General features: G+C 42.7%; 1 pseudogene; it reads right to left on the bottom strand.

The window, feature by feature from the left end:
- Positions 1–4,240: 4,240 nt before the first annotated feature.
- Positions 4,241–8,572, bottom strand: LOC125133365 (60S ribosomal protein L13-like; annotated as a pseudogene).
- Positions 8,573–11,167: the final 2,595 nt, after the last annotated feature.

The following is an 11,167-nucleotide window of genomic DNA, read 5'->3' as shown; positions in this document are numbered from 1 at the left end:
GTTGTGAGCTTATCTAAGCCACTTTGGTGGTTTCCATTTACTATATTTCCTTCTGGTGATGTCAGTAGCTTTTAATTATTGAGGGTAGGTGGTGGCTGTAGGCTTCCCACACAACCTCACTAGTTGGTTGTATATTAAAGCAAGTTGCAAACCAAATTCTGCATACTTCAAAGCAGACACAAGAGAGAAGGCAGCAGGCACAACTCAGTCATTCATGCTGTGCTTGCAAGCTCGGTGAGGTCCTAGCTCTGTCTTTTTTTTTTCCTCCTTTCTTTTTTTTTTCCCCCCAAGGCTGCCCCTGAGGCATATGGAAGTTCCCAGGCTAGGCATTGAATCGCATCTGCAGCTGGTGGCCTATGCCACAGTCACAGCAATACAGGATCCAAGCTGCATATATGACCTACACTGCAGCTCGAGGCAATGCCTGATCCTTAACCGGGGATCAAACCCACATCCTCATGGACATGATGTAGGCTTCTTAATCCAATGAGCCACAAGGAGAACTCCCCAGCTCTTATCTTTTTAGGCTCTCCAGTGAGCATCTTCTATAAAAGGTGCTCTTGAGGCAGATGCCGCAATAATCTAAAGCAACTCCCTCCAGCTTTTTCTGTATCAGGACTCCCTCAGCATCCAATACAACTGCGGAGAAAGGGTGAAGTCAATTGACCCATGGGCTTCGACTCCCTTGGGCTTCACTCAGGAGCCTCGAGGCTCAAACTCCTCTGTACATTTCTGAGGAGGAGGCTGAACAGAGCTGTAAGTTTTACCTATTGCAAGCTATGGGGCTTGCTAGGTTCTTAAGCCATTTTCATGCCAGAGCTAAGGGACTCTTTCTAGTCAATCCACATGTCGTAGACAAAACACATTCCACCAATTAAATATCACTTCCTAATCCTTTGTGCCAACTCACACTCCTCTAATGCTTCTGAGAAATAAAGATAATTAAAGCTTGTGTTGAAGTTGCCTCTAGAATGAGAACTTCTGATGACGGTGTTTAAAATGCTAACCCATCACTTTGGAGTGTGCAACCGGCTTAAAGTACTGAACGTTTTATCTAATTGCCCGTAGGGTGAACTATTATGCCAGCTATCACACCTTTTATGCTGTAGTATTTTAAACTAAATTTTATAGTATACCAGAGTTAATGGATTCATTTATTCAATAAATATTTATTGAACATTCTCTAGATGCCAGACATCATGCTAGAATCTGAAAATACCAAGACACATAAAATAAGTTTTTCACCCTCAGGTTATTCAAAGTCTAGGGCTAATGAATAGGGATATTAAATAGGCAATTACTTGTGTTTCTGTGTGTGCTTGGGAGCTGGATGGATAATGAAAACCTGGATATGGTGCATGTAATAATTTGAATACATGTCTTTATAGTGTCTGTAAGGAAATATATTCCCTGCCTTGTACACTGGCAAACTTCCTCAAAGCTTCAAAATCCCTTTACTGACTTCATGTTTTTGATGTTTGACTGCTGACAGTTTTAAGTTTCATCCCTTCTTTTTCCTCTCTACTTCTGTGCAAGCTAAGAAAGCCTGGCTTCTTCCTCTTTTGGCACGGGTAGAAATTTCAGACCACACAGGCTCCTGGCTGCATGTGGATTGCTTTTAACCCGTAACAAAACCCATTACTTTCCTTCTCCTCTCAAGCCATTTCAGACTAGCTGGGGAGATGTGCCTGTTCTCCTTGCAAGCCTCATTATGTCACTAATAAACCTTTTCTGTACCCTCTTGGTGTGTGAGAGTGTGTGTGTGTTTGTGTGTGGGAGGGCATCATTGATGTTCACTGAAAGAGAAAATATTTTCTAAGGAGTGGTCATGGTGTCCCTGTTGTAAAGGAGATAAATCAGATACATCACAATCAGACTTTACATGAAGGAAGGTTTACCTGTTTCAGTAGAGGTATTGATAGTAGCTGCTGGCAGGGAGGTGGGTTGGAAGAACGGGTCTTGCTTTAGCATAGAGGTTTGTCTCCTCTTTTTAAAAAGTTTCAAATAACTTTGGTAATCACAATGGAAATTTGATTTTCAGTCACTTTTTTTGTGTGTGTGGACATACACTTTTGATTTTTCACATTAGAATTCAAAGCAAATGATGAGAAAGTTAACAGAAGGACAAGTATGTGGTAGTACTCCAAAGAGAAAAATATTAGCCAATTTTTGGCATCCTTATTAGTATGGCCAAGATGGATGTTTTAAGAGTAAAAATTTAATTCAGATTTTGCATAAGTGGGAGTTGCAATTATTTTCTTACACAAAAGGGTTCCTCCTTTGAAGAAAGAACTTCTAATTTATTCAGTTTAATTTGAATGTAAATGTGTTCCTGGCACTAGGACCCTGCTGAATCTAACACCTGCTGTCTCAAAAGACAAAACGTTTGAAGCTGTTGCAGTTTGAAACAGCCCATTTTCATAGCTCCCACTTCTGAAATGGCCATTTTTGAAGCTCTCATGTTTGAAACTCTAGTTTTTTTTTTTTGAAAAATTTTAAAAAAGATTTTAAAAGAAAGGCTACTACCCATCACCAACAGGATGGGGAAAAAAGTAGTTCACTGGAAGATTTTAGTTTTAAAAGGAGGAAATTTTTTTGTTCTTCTGCTAAATATTAATGAGGCATACATAGCCTCTGAGGTAATGAGGAAGGTAAATTAGGTTTAACTTTCTCCCTAGCTATAAGGAGGCTATTATATCTGAAAATACACTCTAGTTTCATATAAGAAAATCATATCCTTCCTGTTAACATGAAGTTGCCTTTACAGACTGTGAATCAACAACTCTGCCATTGTTGGGTTAAGAGCTGTTAATTCCTTCAGAAGCCTGGCTTAAGTCCTAAGAGTCACCCCACTAAAGGTGAGCAATTTTTTCTTAGTCATCTAGGGTGGATGGCTTCAGGCTCCAGTTACAATCTTCCTGATTCTAAATCTCTCTTCTAACTGGAAAGGATGAGTATTAACATCTAGCTACAAAATAATATATGAAAGTTACTTGTTCTCAGGTTATGTGAATTTCTACTTTATCTCCCTAAAAGAGTTTTCCATTAGGTAGTATTTTCTCTTTTGGTGTCAAATTGAAACTGACAGTATTATCAGCCTGAACCTAGCCAGAACACAGATTGGGACTTGACCCCACATCCCAGGACTCGAACCCAGCCAAAACCCAGATTGGGACTTGAACCCGCATTTTCACTCAACGATGTCTGTACTTATTGAGGTTCAGGTTCTTTTTTTTTTTTTTTTTGTCTTTTTGCCTTTTCTTGAGCCGCTCCTGCCATATGGAGGTTCCCAGGCTAGGGGTCTAATCAGAGCTGTGGCTGCCGGCCTATGCAGGATCCGGGCTACGTCTGCGACCCACACCACACCCTCGGGCAACGCTAGATCCGTAACCCACTGAGCAAGGCCAGGGATCAAACCTGAAACCTCATGGTTCCTAGTTGGATTCATTAACCACTGTGCCACGACGGGAACTCCTCGAGGTTCAGGTTCTTTATGCCTCTGTGCAGAAGGAATTCAGTAAGAGACAAAGTGATAGGCAACAAACAGATTTATTAGGATAAAACGCTTGGGAGAGATGCAAGTGGGCAGGCAAGGAGACTCCGGTGGGCTCCAGCTTTATCATCCAAGGGGAGTGGGGGTTGGAAAAGCCCACCTCTTCCTTTCAGGGAGTAGTAGCTCCTCCTTAGTATCTGGTAAGATGTGTATTCAAATCTGCAGAAGGGTGGTCCTCAAACTCTTGCCCTTGGTCTGAATCTGAATGTAGGCCTCATCCCATCCCCCACCCAATGACCTGAGGCAATTCTCAAGGCTCCACTAATGAAGCAAAGCTGCCTTGTTCTGATGGCTTTTTTGAGCAATTCATTTACTTACAGTGATCTCCCAATGTCCCCTAAATTTCCCTCGTTATCTGTGGTCCTTGACTGGGACTTCTAAAACTACCTGTGTCTACTCCATCCCTATCAAAATCAACATCATTGTTATCAGAAATATGTTACCGGAATCTCGGTTCTTGTTCATAGAGCCAAAGAATGAAGAATGAAGACTGAGAAAACACAGACAGTAAGCAAGCAAAAGTCTTTAGTACAGGAAAGCAAATAGCTCCCAGTACAGACACTGGAAGGGGGAGGAAGCGTCCCCCTCTATTGTTTTGTAGGAGTTTTAGCTCTTAAAGATGGGAGTACCAACGTGGGGTCCAGATATCTGTTCTTTTCCTCATTGGCCTTGCCCAGTTTACCTACATCAATCCTTGTCCAGTAGAGTCAGAGGTGGATATATCCCGTAAGTTTCACGGTTCCTTTGTTCTTCTCTAGACTGGGAGTCGTCATTCCTCTCATTCCCTTTCTATCAGTTGAGGAGTGTGTTAGAGATGAAGGTCCACCTGGACGTTGTGAGAATTAACATATACCTTTCCTATCAGAGGAAGCCTTGGTTACTCTATTTTGTTCCTGCTTCATCTGAGACACCCTCTTCCACTACCCTCTTCTCCCAATTACAATTTGTTTCCAATTAGCCAACCGAGAAGAATGTGCACCCTGACCTGACCAATGGGAAGGGGACAGGTATACCACCTGTATTAGGGATAAATAGGGAGGGTCTTTTCTTCTTGGCATGAGCTTTTTGAGTACCCACACCTTTCTGCAAAAGTAAAGAGCCTTGTTGAGATCTCCCTGCGTTCATGTGTCTCACTTTCCAACACTGACGATCCGAGCCAGAATCATTTTAATTCTCCAACAACGTAAAACAGATATACTCCCTATAGTAAACAAGGCCTGTGGGGATGCTACTCCCTGGAACCCTGAAGTAATGGATGTTAATCTATGACCATATCAAAGAATACATCAAAGCCCATGTTCCTACATAACTACCTGAATTATTATTCTGCCTCATCATGATCGTATTTGCTATTTACATAAAGTTTGCTATGTGTCAGCTTTTTTTTTTTTTGTCTTTTTGCTTTTTCTAGAGCCGTTCCAGCGGCATATGGAGGTTTCCAGGCTAGGGGTCAAATCAGAGCTGTAGCCACCAGTCTACGCCAGAGCCACAGCAAGTGGGGTCCGAGCTGCGTCTGCGACTCACACCACACCCTCTGGCAACGCCAGATCCTTAACACACTGAGCAAGGCCAGGGATCGAACCTGCAACCTCATGGTTCCTAGTCAGATTCGTTAACCACTGCGCCACAACAGGAACTCCTGTCAGCCATTGTTTTAACGCTTTATATATATTCATTCATTTGGTAGTGATACTACACTTAGAAATATATATTATTTTGCAGATGAGCAAACCTCCATATATAAGTCACAACAGCTTAATTGTTATCTTTTCAGTTAATGTATATTGTCTGTCTTTGTTCTCTATTGCTTCACAACAGAAGCGAAATATGGCAATTTAAGGTAACAAAATTTTTTATCTCACACAGATTCTGAAGGTCAAGACCGTTGCTAAAACTCTGTCCTCGGGTGCCAAATAGAGATACGGAGGCAGAGTTTTGGGTGAAGGAGAAAAAGATAGCTTTATTGCTTTGCCAGGCAAAGGAGCCACAGAAGGCTAATGCCTTAAAGACTGTGCCCCCCTTGAGAGAGATTAAGAGGTGGTTTTATAGTTTCATGAGGGAAAAATAGGGCCACAGACAAGGATCAGGGTAGAGACAAGCTTGCATTGTTTCTCAAAACTGGTGTTTAGTAGCCGGAGAACTTGTTCAGGTGGTCCTCCTTCCTTTTGGAATGAAGACTGCTTCATCAAGTAGTTAACACCTTCCATTTGTTGGGGGTTTTAGCTTTGCAGAAGGGCTCAAAGATATCGTCCTGCATATTCCTTGAGGAGGAACCAGGCCCCTTCCCCAAGTCTGTACTATTGTCTCTTGACTGCTCCCCCTGGTCTCTGCATCCCCTCCCTTCCCCAATTAGCAACTGTTTGAACCTGTCCTTTGGAATTTAGGGAAGGTCATGGAGGATGAAGCTTATTCTCTAAAAACAAGAAATGGAGGACAGAGAAAGGCTTGTGTTCCCAGAAGCCTCACTTGGTTACAAGACCTAGGAGTGGCTTAGCTGTGGGATTCCAGCTCAGTGTCTCTCCTGCGGTTGCAGTCAAATTCAGATGGAACCCTAGTCATCTTGCCTGGAGTTGGAGGTATCTGTCTCCAAGATCACTCACTTACATGACCTCAGTTCCTTGCTAAATGGACTTCTTTATCCTGTCCAAGACACAACAGCTGGCTTTTCCTAGAGCAGGTGGTGTGAGACACAAAGAAAGAGAAAGGTAGATAGGGATGGAGAGAGAGAGAGAGAGAGAGAGAAGGACCAAGACAAAAGCACACTGAGTTCCACAACTTGATCTTGGGAGTGGTGTATCATTTCTTTTGCCATATTCTATTGGTCACACATACCAACACTGGTAACAGTGTGTGTGGAGACGGCAAAAAGGAGCAAATACTGGAAGATGGGGATCTTGAAGGCTCATCTTTGAAATGGTCTATCACACCATAACTGCTGAAATGTCTGAATATAACTGATAGAAATTTTGCCTCAAAATTATATGGTGAAATAATGGACTTTGCATTTCATAGAATGTACTTATTTTAGTATTGTTCTCAACGTTGTTATCTATTGATGTTTTATCCATGATTAAATGTTATAGGGCATATTTTATTTATTTATTTATTTTACTTTTTGGGGGCAGCACCCATGGCATATGGAGGTTCCCAGGCTAGGGGCCGAATCTGAGCTAGAGCTGCTGGCCCATGCCACAGCCACAGCAATGCCAGATCTGAGCCGAGTCTGCAACCTACACCACAGCTCATGGCAACGTGGGATCCTTAACCCACTGAGCAAGGCCAGGGATGGAACCCATAACCTCATGGATCCTAGTCAGATATGTTTCTGCTGTGCCACGAAGGAAACTCCTAAAGTGCATATTTTGTAATAAATGAAAGTTAATATATTTTGATATACTTTACTCCTGTATATTTATAATGAATGGAATTATTAATATTTTCAAGGACTTGTAGAAATGGGGAATAAGGCTCTTTGGGAGACACAGACATACATACACACTAATTTTTTCTGTTTGTATTAGTCATTGAATGAGAATAATAAAATATGCTAGAATGAAACAAGACTGCTCTAAATCTAGGGCACCACTTGCACAATGGGGAATATAAGCCCGAGTTTTAATTAGACAGTATTGGAAACTTGAAATTGAGGTCTATTTTTTTTTTCCCTCTTCACTGGTTTGTTTTTGCAGCAATAATAAAAAGGACTATTTTAAATTGCTGACTTCCTATTCTATGCTATTGGAACAAGTGAGAAAATGAAAACAATACAGAGAAGGCAGTAAATGAAGGTAAGGCAATAAATGGATTAACATTAGATTTGTTTCATTTAATTATGTCCATTAACATAAAAGATTTTTTCATATTTTATGAATTTTCTTTTTTTAATTCAAGTGAATAGCGGCCATTTCTCCCTGTGTTGCTATTTCCAGTTGGATTTGGATGATCCTAAGTGATTTTTTCCACTGAGCAGGGCCAATCTGGCCTTTTGCATGAGGCCACTTTGTAGATTCCTCTATTTCCAATGTAATGTCTAAGAACCTTGTTATTTTATTTATTTGTTTGTTTGTTTAATTTATTTAGTCTTTTTAGGGCCTCACCTGCAGCATATAGAAGTTCCCAGGCTAGGGGTCGAATTGGAGCTGTAGCTGCTGGCTTACACCACAGTCACAGCAACGTGGGATCTGAGTCACATCTTCGACCTACACCATAGCTCATGGCAACACCGGGTCCTTAACCTGCTGAGTGAGGCCAGGGATTGGGCCAGCATCCTCGTGGATACTAGTCAGTTTCATTACCACTGAGCTATGAAAGGAACTGCAGAAGCTTGTTTGTTTGTTTGTTTTTCTTTCTTTTTTTTTACCACAAGATGCCAACAGCACTTTAACTTTTCTCCTCCACATCCTGTTCTGCAGCTTCATTGGCCCTTTTTGCCTGGATACCAAAGAGCCAGGCATTGGCGCAGGCCATGCAGAGACTGGCAGAGGCCTTGAAGTTCTTCTCGTCAGTGATATGACTCTGGCTTTCTCCCTCTTGTACACGTTCTGAATGGGCATGACTGGTCCCGTCAGCTGGATGGCCAACTTGAGATCTTCAGCAGAACTGTCACCCTTCTTGGGGGCTGAGGGCTTCCTGGGGAAGAGGATGAGCTTGGAGCTGTACTCCTTGAGCCACTGTACATTGGCCTGCAGGGACTCCATGCACTTGTTTGGCCGCCAGGGATCCGCCAAGATTCCAAAGGTCGTGGCCACCTTCATGTGGATTCCCGCCACACTCAGCTCCTCCAGGCTGCAGCCTCTGCCGGCACACAACTTCATGTGGTATCAGACCCAACCGTAGGGCATTTCACCACCTGCAGCAGCCGGCTGGACGCTGGGCACGGGGCGATATGGAGGGCCTTGTCCTACTGGGCCTTGCTCTGCGGATCTTGCAGGCGGGTTGGTTGAACCACATGGCCACGCACCACTGCCAGTCCTTGTGGAGGTGGGGCCTCAGGATCATGCCATTCCTGCTGGGCACCATGGGTGCGGCGGACTGGCCTTCTCTGAGGGCCAACGACGGCAGGGGAAAGCCAGAACCTTATGAACTCAGTATTTCATCACTTAAAATAGTAACTGCTGGAGTTCCTGTGGTGGCTCAGTAGTTAAGAATCCAACTAGGAACCATGAGGTTGCGGGTTCGATCCCTGGCTTTGCTCAGTGGCTTAAGGATCTGGCATTGCCATGAGCTATGGTGTGGGTCGCAGACGTGGCTCAGATCCTGCGTTGCTGTGGCTCTGGTGTAGGCCGGTGTCTATAGCTCCAATTAGACCCCTAGCCTGGGAACCTCCCTACACCATGGGAGCGGCTAAAGAAAAAGCAAAAAGACCTAAAAAAAAAAAAGAAGTAACTGCTATGGCATGAATTAATTCTTTCCTCAGTACCATCTAAACCACTGCTTCCCTCCTCCTTTGTTCATTGATAATTATCCTCTAGATTTCTTTTGCAATGTAAATGCAGGTAGGAATGAGAGTTGCCATGAGAAGTCAGATGTGGATTCACTCACCAGCCCCTTCCCCCTATTTCCTTGATGGCTGGAAATAAAAAAAGGAAGGCTTCAGGCATATTCTGATCAGAGAGGAGAGAGAATACAGAAGCTGGCAGTGGCCAAGTCCTTGCTGTTCTGAGCTGGTGGCCATACAAGCTGTGGCTCAGACTTCTACTGTCATCTATGATCTGTCATTTCTCCTTCATATATTCAGTTTCTAACTGGAATCTTAGAGCTGAGGCAACAAAGACCCATTTTTCCATTAGACACTTGGGCACAAGTCTAAGACCCCAGAGAATTCAGGGGCCTCTGAATGTATCTTGGACTGGAAAAAGAAATGTTGGATGTAAAACATAAAGAGAGAATCTAAACAAATAAATAATGTTTAATTAAGTGTCCACAAAATGTAATATTATGTCATCTTTGAACCTGAAGAGAATTTGTCGGGTACATTTTTTCTCAAATGGCAATAAATGCACAGAAATAATAGCCAATTATAATTAAATGATGGGCTCATAGGTAAGTAATTTTAAAAGCAATTTTTATAACCCTCCTTGTAAAAAATTTAAAGCAAATTTAATATGGTTTCTGGGGACTTCCGGTGGGTTAGATATGATGAAGGGTGAGGTCAAGAGTCCCTGTTGCTGAAACTCGGCCTCTTTCCACTGGTGCCGAATAGAAACTGGTTTTGGGGTGGAGAAGAAAAAAACTAGCTTTTATTCCTTTCCCATGGAAAGGAGGCCACAGCAGGCTAATGCCTTAAAGACTGTTCCTTCCATTGGCAAGACTTGCAGGGAGTTTAAAGTAAAAAGGAGAAAAACAGGTTTTCAGATAGGAGACAGGACTGGAGAAAACTTTCATTCTTTTCTCTTTAGGGGAATCTTAGTCATCAAGCTGGTGTCAGGAGATCTTGGCATAATCATGTTGGAGGTCTTCTGGGTTATGGCCTAGAATAACAGTACTTGCAAAAAGGGCATATTAATCAGAGCTTAGAACAAACCAGGAAAGTTCCTGAAAAACATCATGTGCTAATAATCTTTAACCCACAGGCAATTGTGCTCAGGGTGCTTAATCTTTAGCCTATGGGTGATTGTGTTTAGGGTGCAATTAAGTCAGGGAGAAGCACAAGGAAGGAATCTAAGCTATTCAATTTTAAATATTCATTTCTAAAAGAAGCATAAGGAATATAACTTTTCTCTTAGGTGTATAATATGCCTACATCATTATTTATGTGTGTCCCTTGAGAGGGAACCAGATCCTGCCCCAAGGCTGTACTATTGTTTCCTGACTGCTCCTCCCTTGTCTCTGCATCCCCTTCTTTCCCTGATCAGCTACTGTCTGAATTTGCCCCTTGGAACTCAGGAAAGGCCATGGAGGCTGAATGAGGCCCGTTTCCTATAAATAAGAAATGGGGGGAGTTCCCATTGTGGCTCAGTGATAACAAACCCACCTAAGATCCATGAGGATTCAGGTTTGATCCCTGGCCTAGGTCAGTGGATTAAAGGACCTGTCGTTGCCATGAGCTGCAGTGTAGGTCACAGACAAGGCTCGGATCTGGTGTTGCTGTAGCTGTGGTGTAGACTAGCAGCTGTAGCTCTGGGAACCTCCGTGTGCCCTGGGTATGGCCGTAAAAGGCAAAAAAAAAAAAAAAAGGTAAAAATGCTCAGTTACACACCCCCTGCATGTGGTAGAAACCACCAGTACCACCTCTTGACTTTAGTGAGAGGTTCAGTTTATAATAAGGATAATAGTGAAGGTACATGTCCATGTTGCCCAGACAGACTCACTTAATTCTAGTTACACTAAAAATTCTACTAGCATCAGACATCATTATAATTTAGATTGTGGAGGAGGAGCCTTCTGGGAGGCATAAGATGCTTCAGAGTGACAAAGACGAATCATGCCGTTAATTAACCTCACAGAAAGATGAAAGAAACCTACCCAGCAGCACAAACTTGACTTATGTTTATTTTTATATTTGTGCTTTTTGTCCTCCTTTGGTTTTCTTCTCCCCAGCCCACCACCATATGCTGCTGGGACTTAGCTGCATTTATCCTACCCATAGATGAGAAACACCAAGTGAAATAAAGC

Source organism: Phacochoerus africanus, chromosome 8, assembly GCF_016906955.1.
Source record: "Phacochoerus africanus isolate WHEZ1 chromosome 8, ROS_Pafr_v1, whole genome shotgun sequence".
NCBI classification, from domain to species: Eukaryota; Metazoa; Chordata; class Mammalia; order Artiodactyla; family Suidae; genus Phacochoerus; species Phacochoerus africanus.
This window is presented reverse-complemented; position numbering and strand designations above follow the sequence as displayed.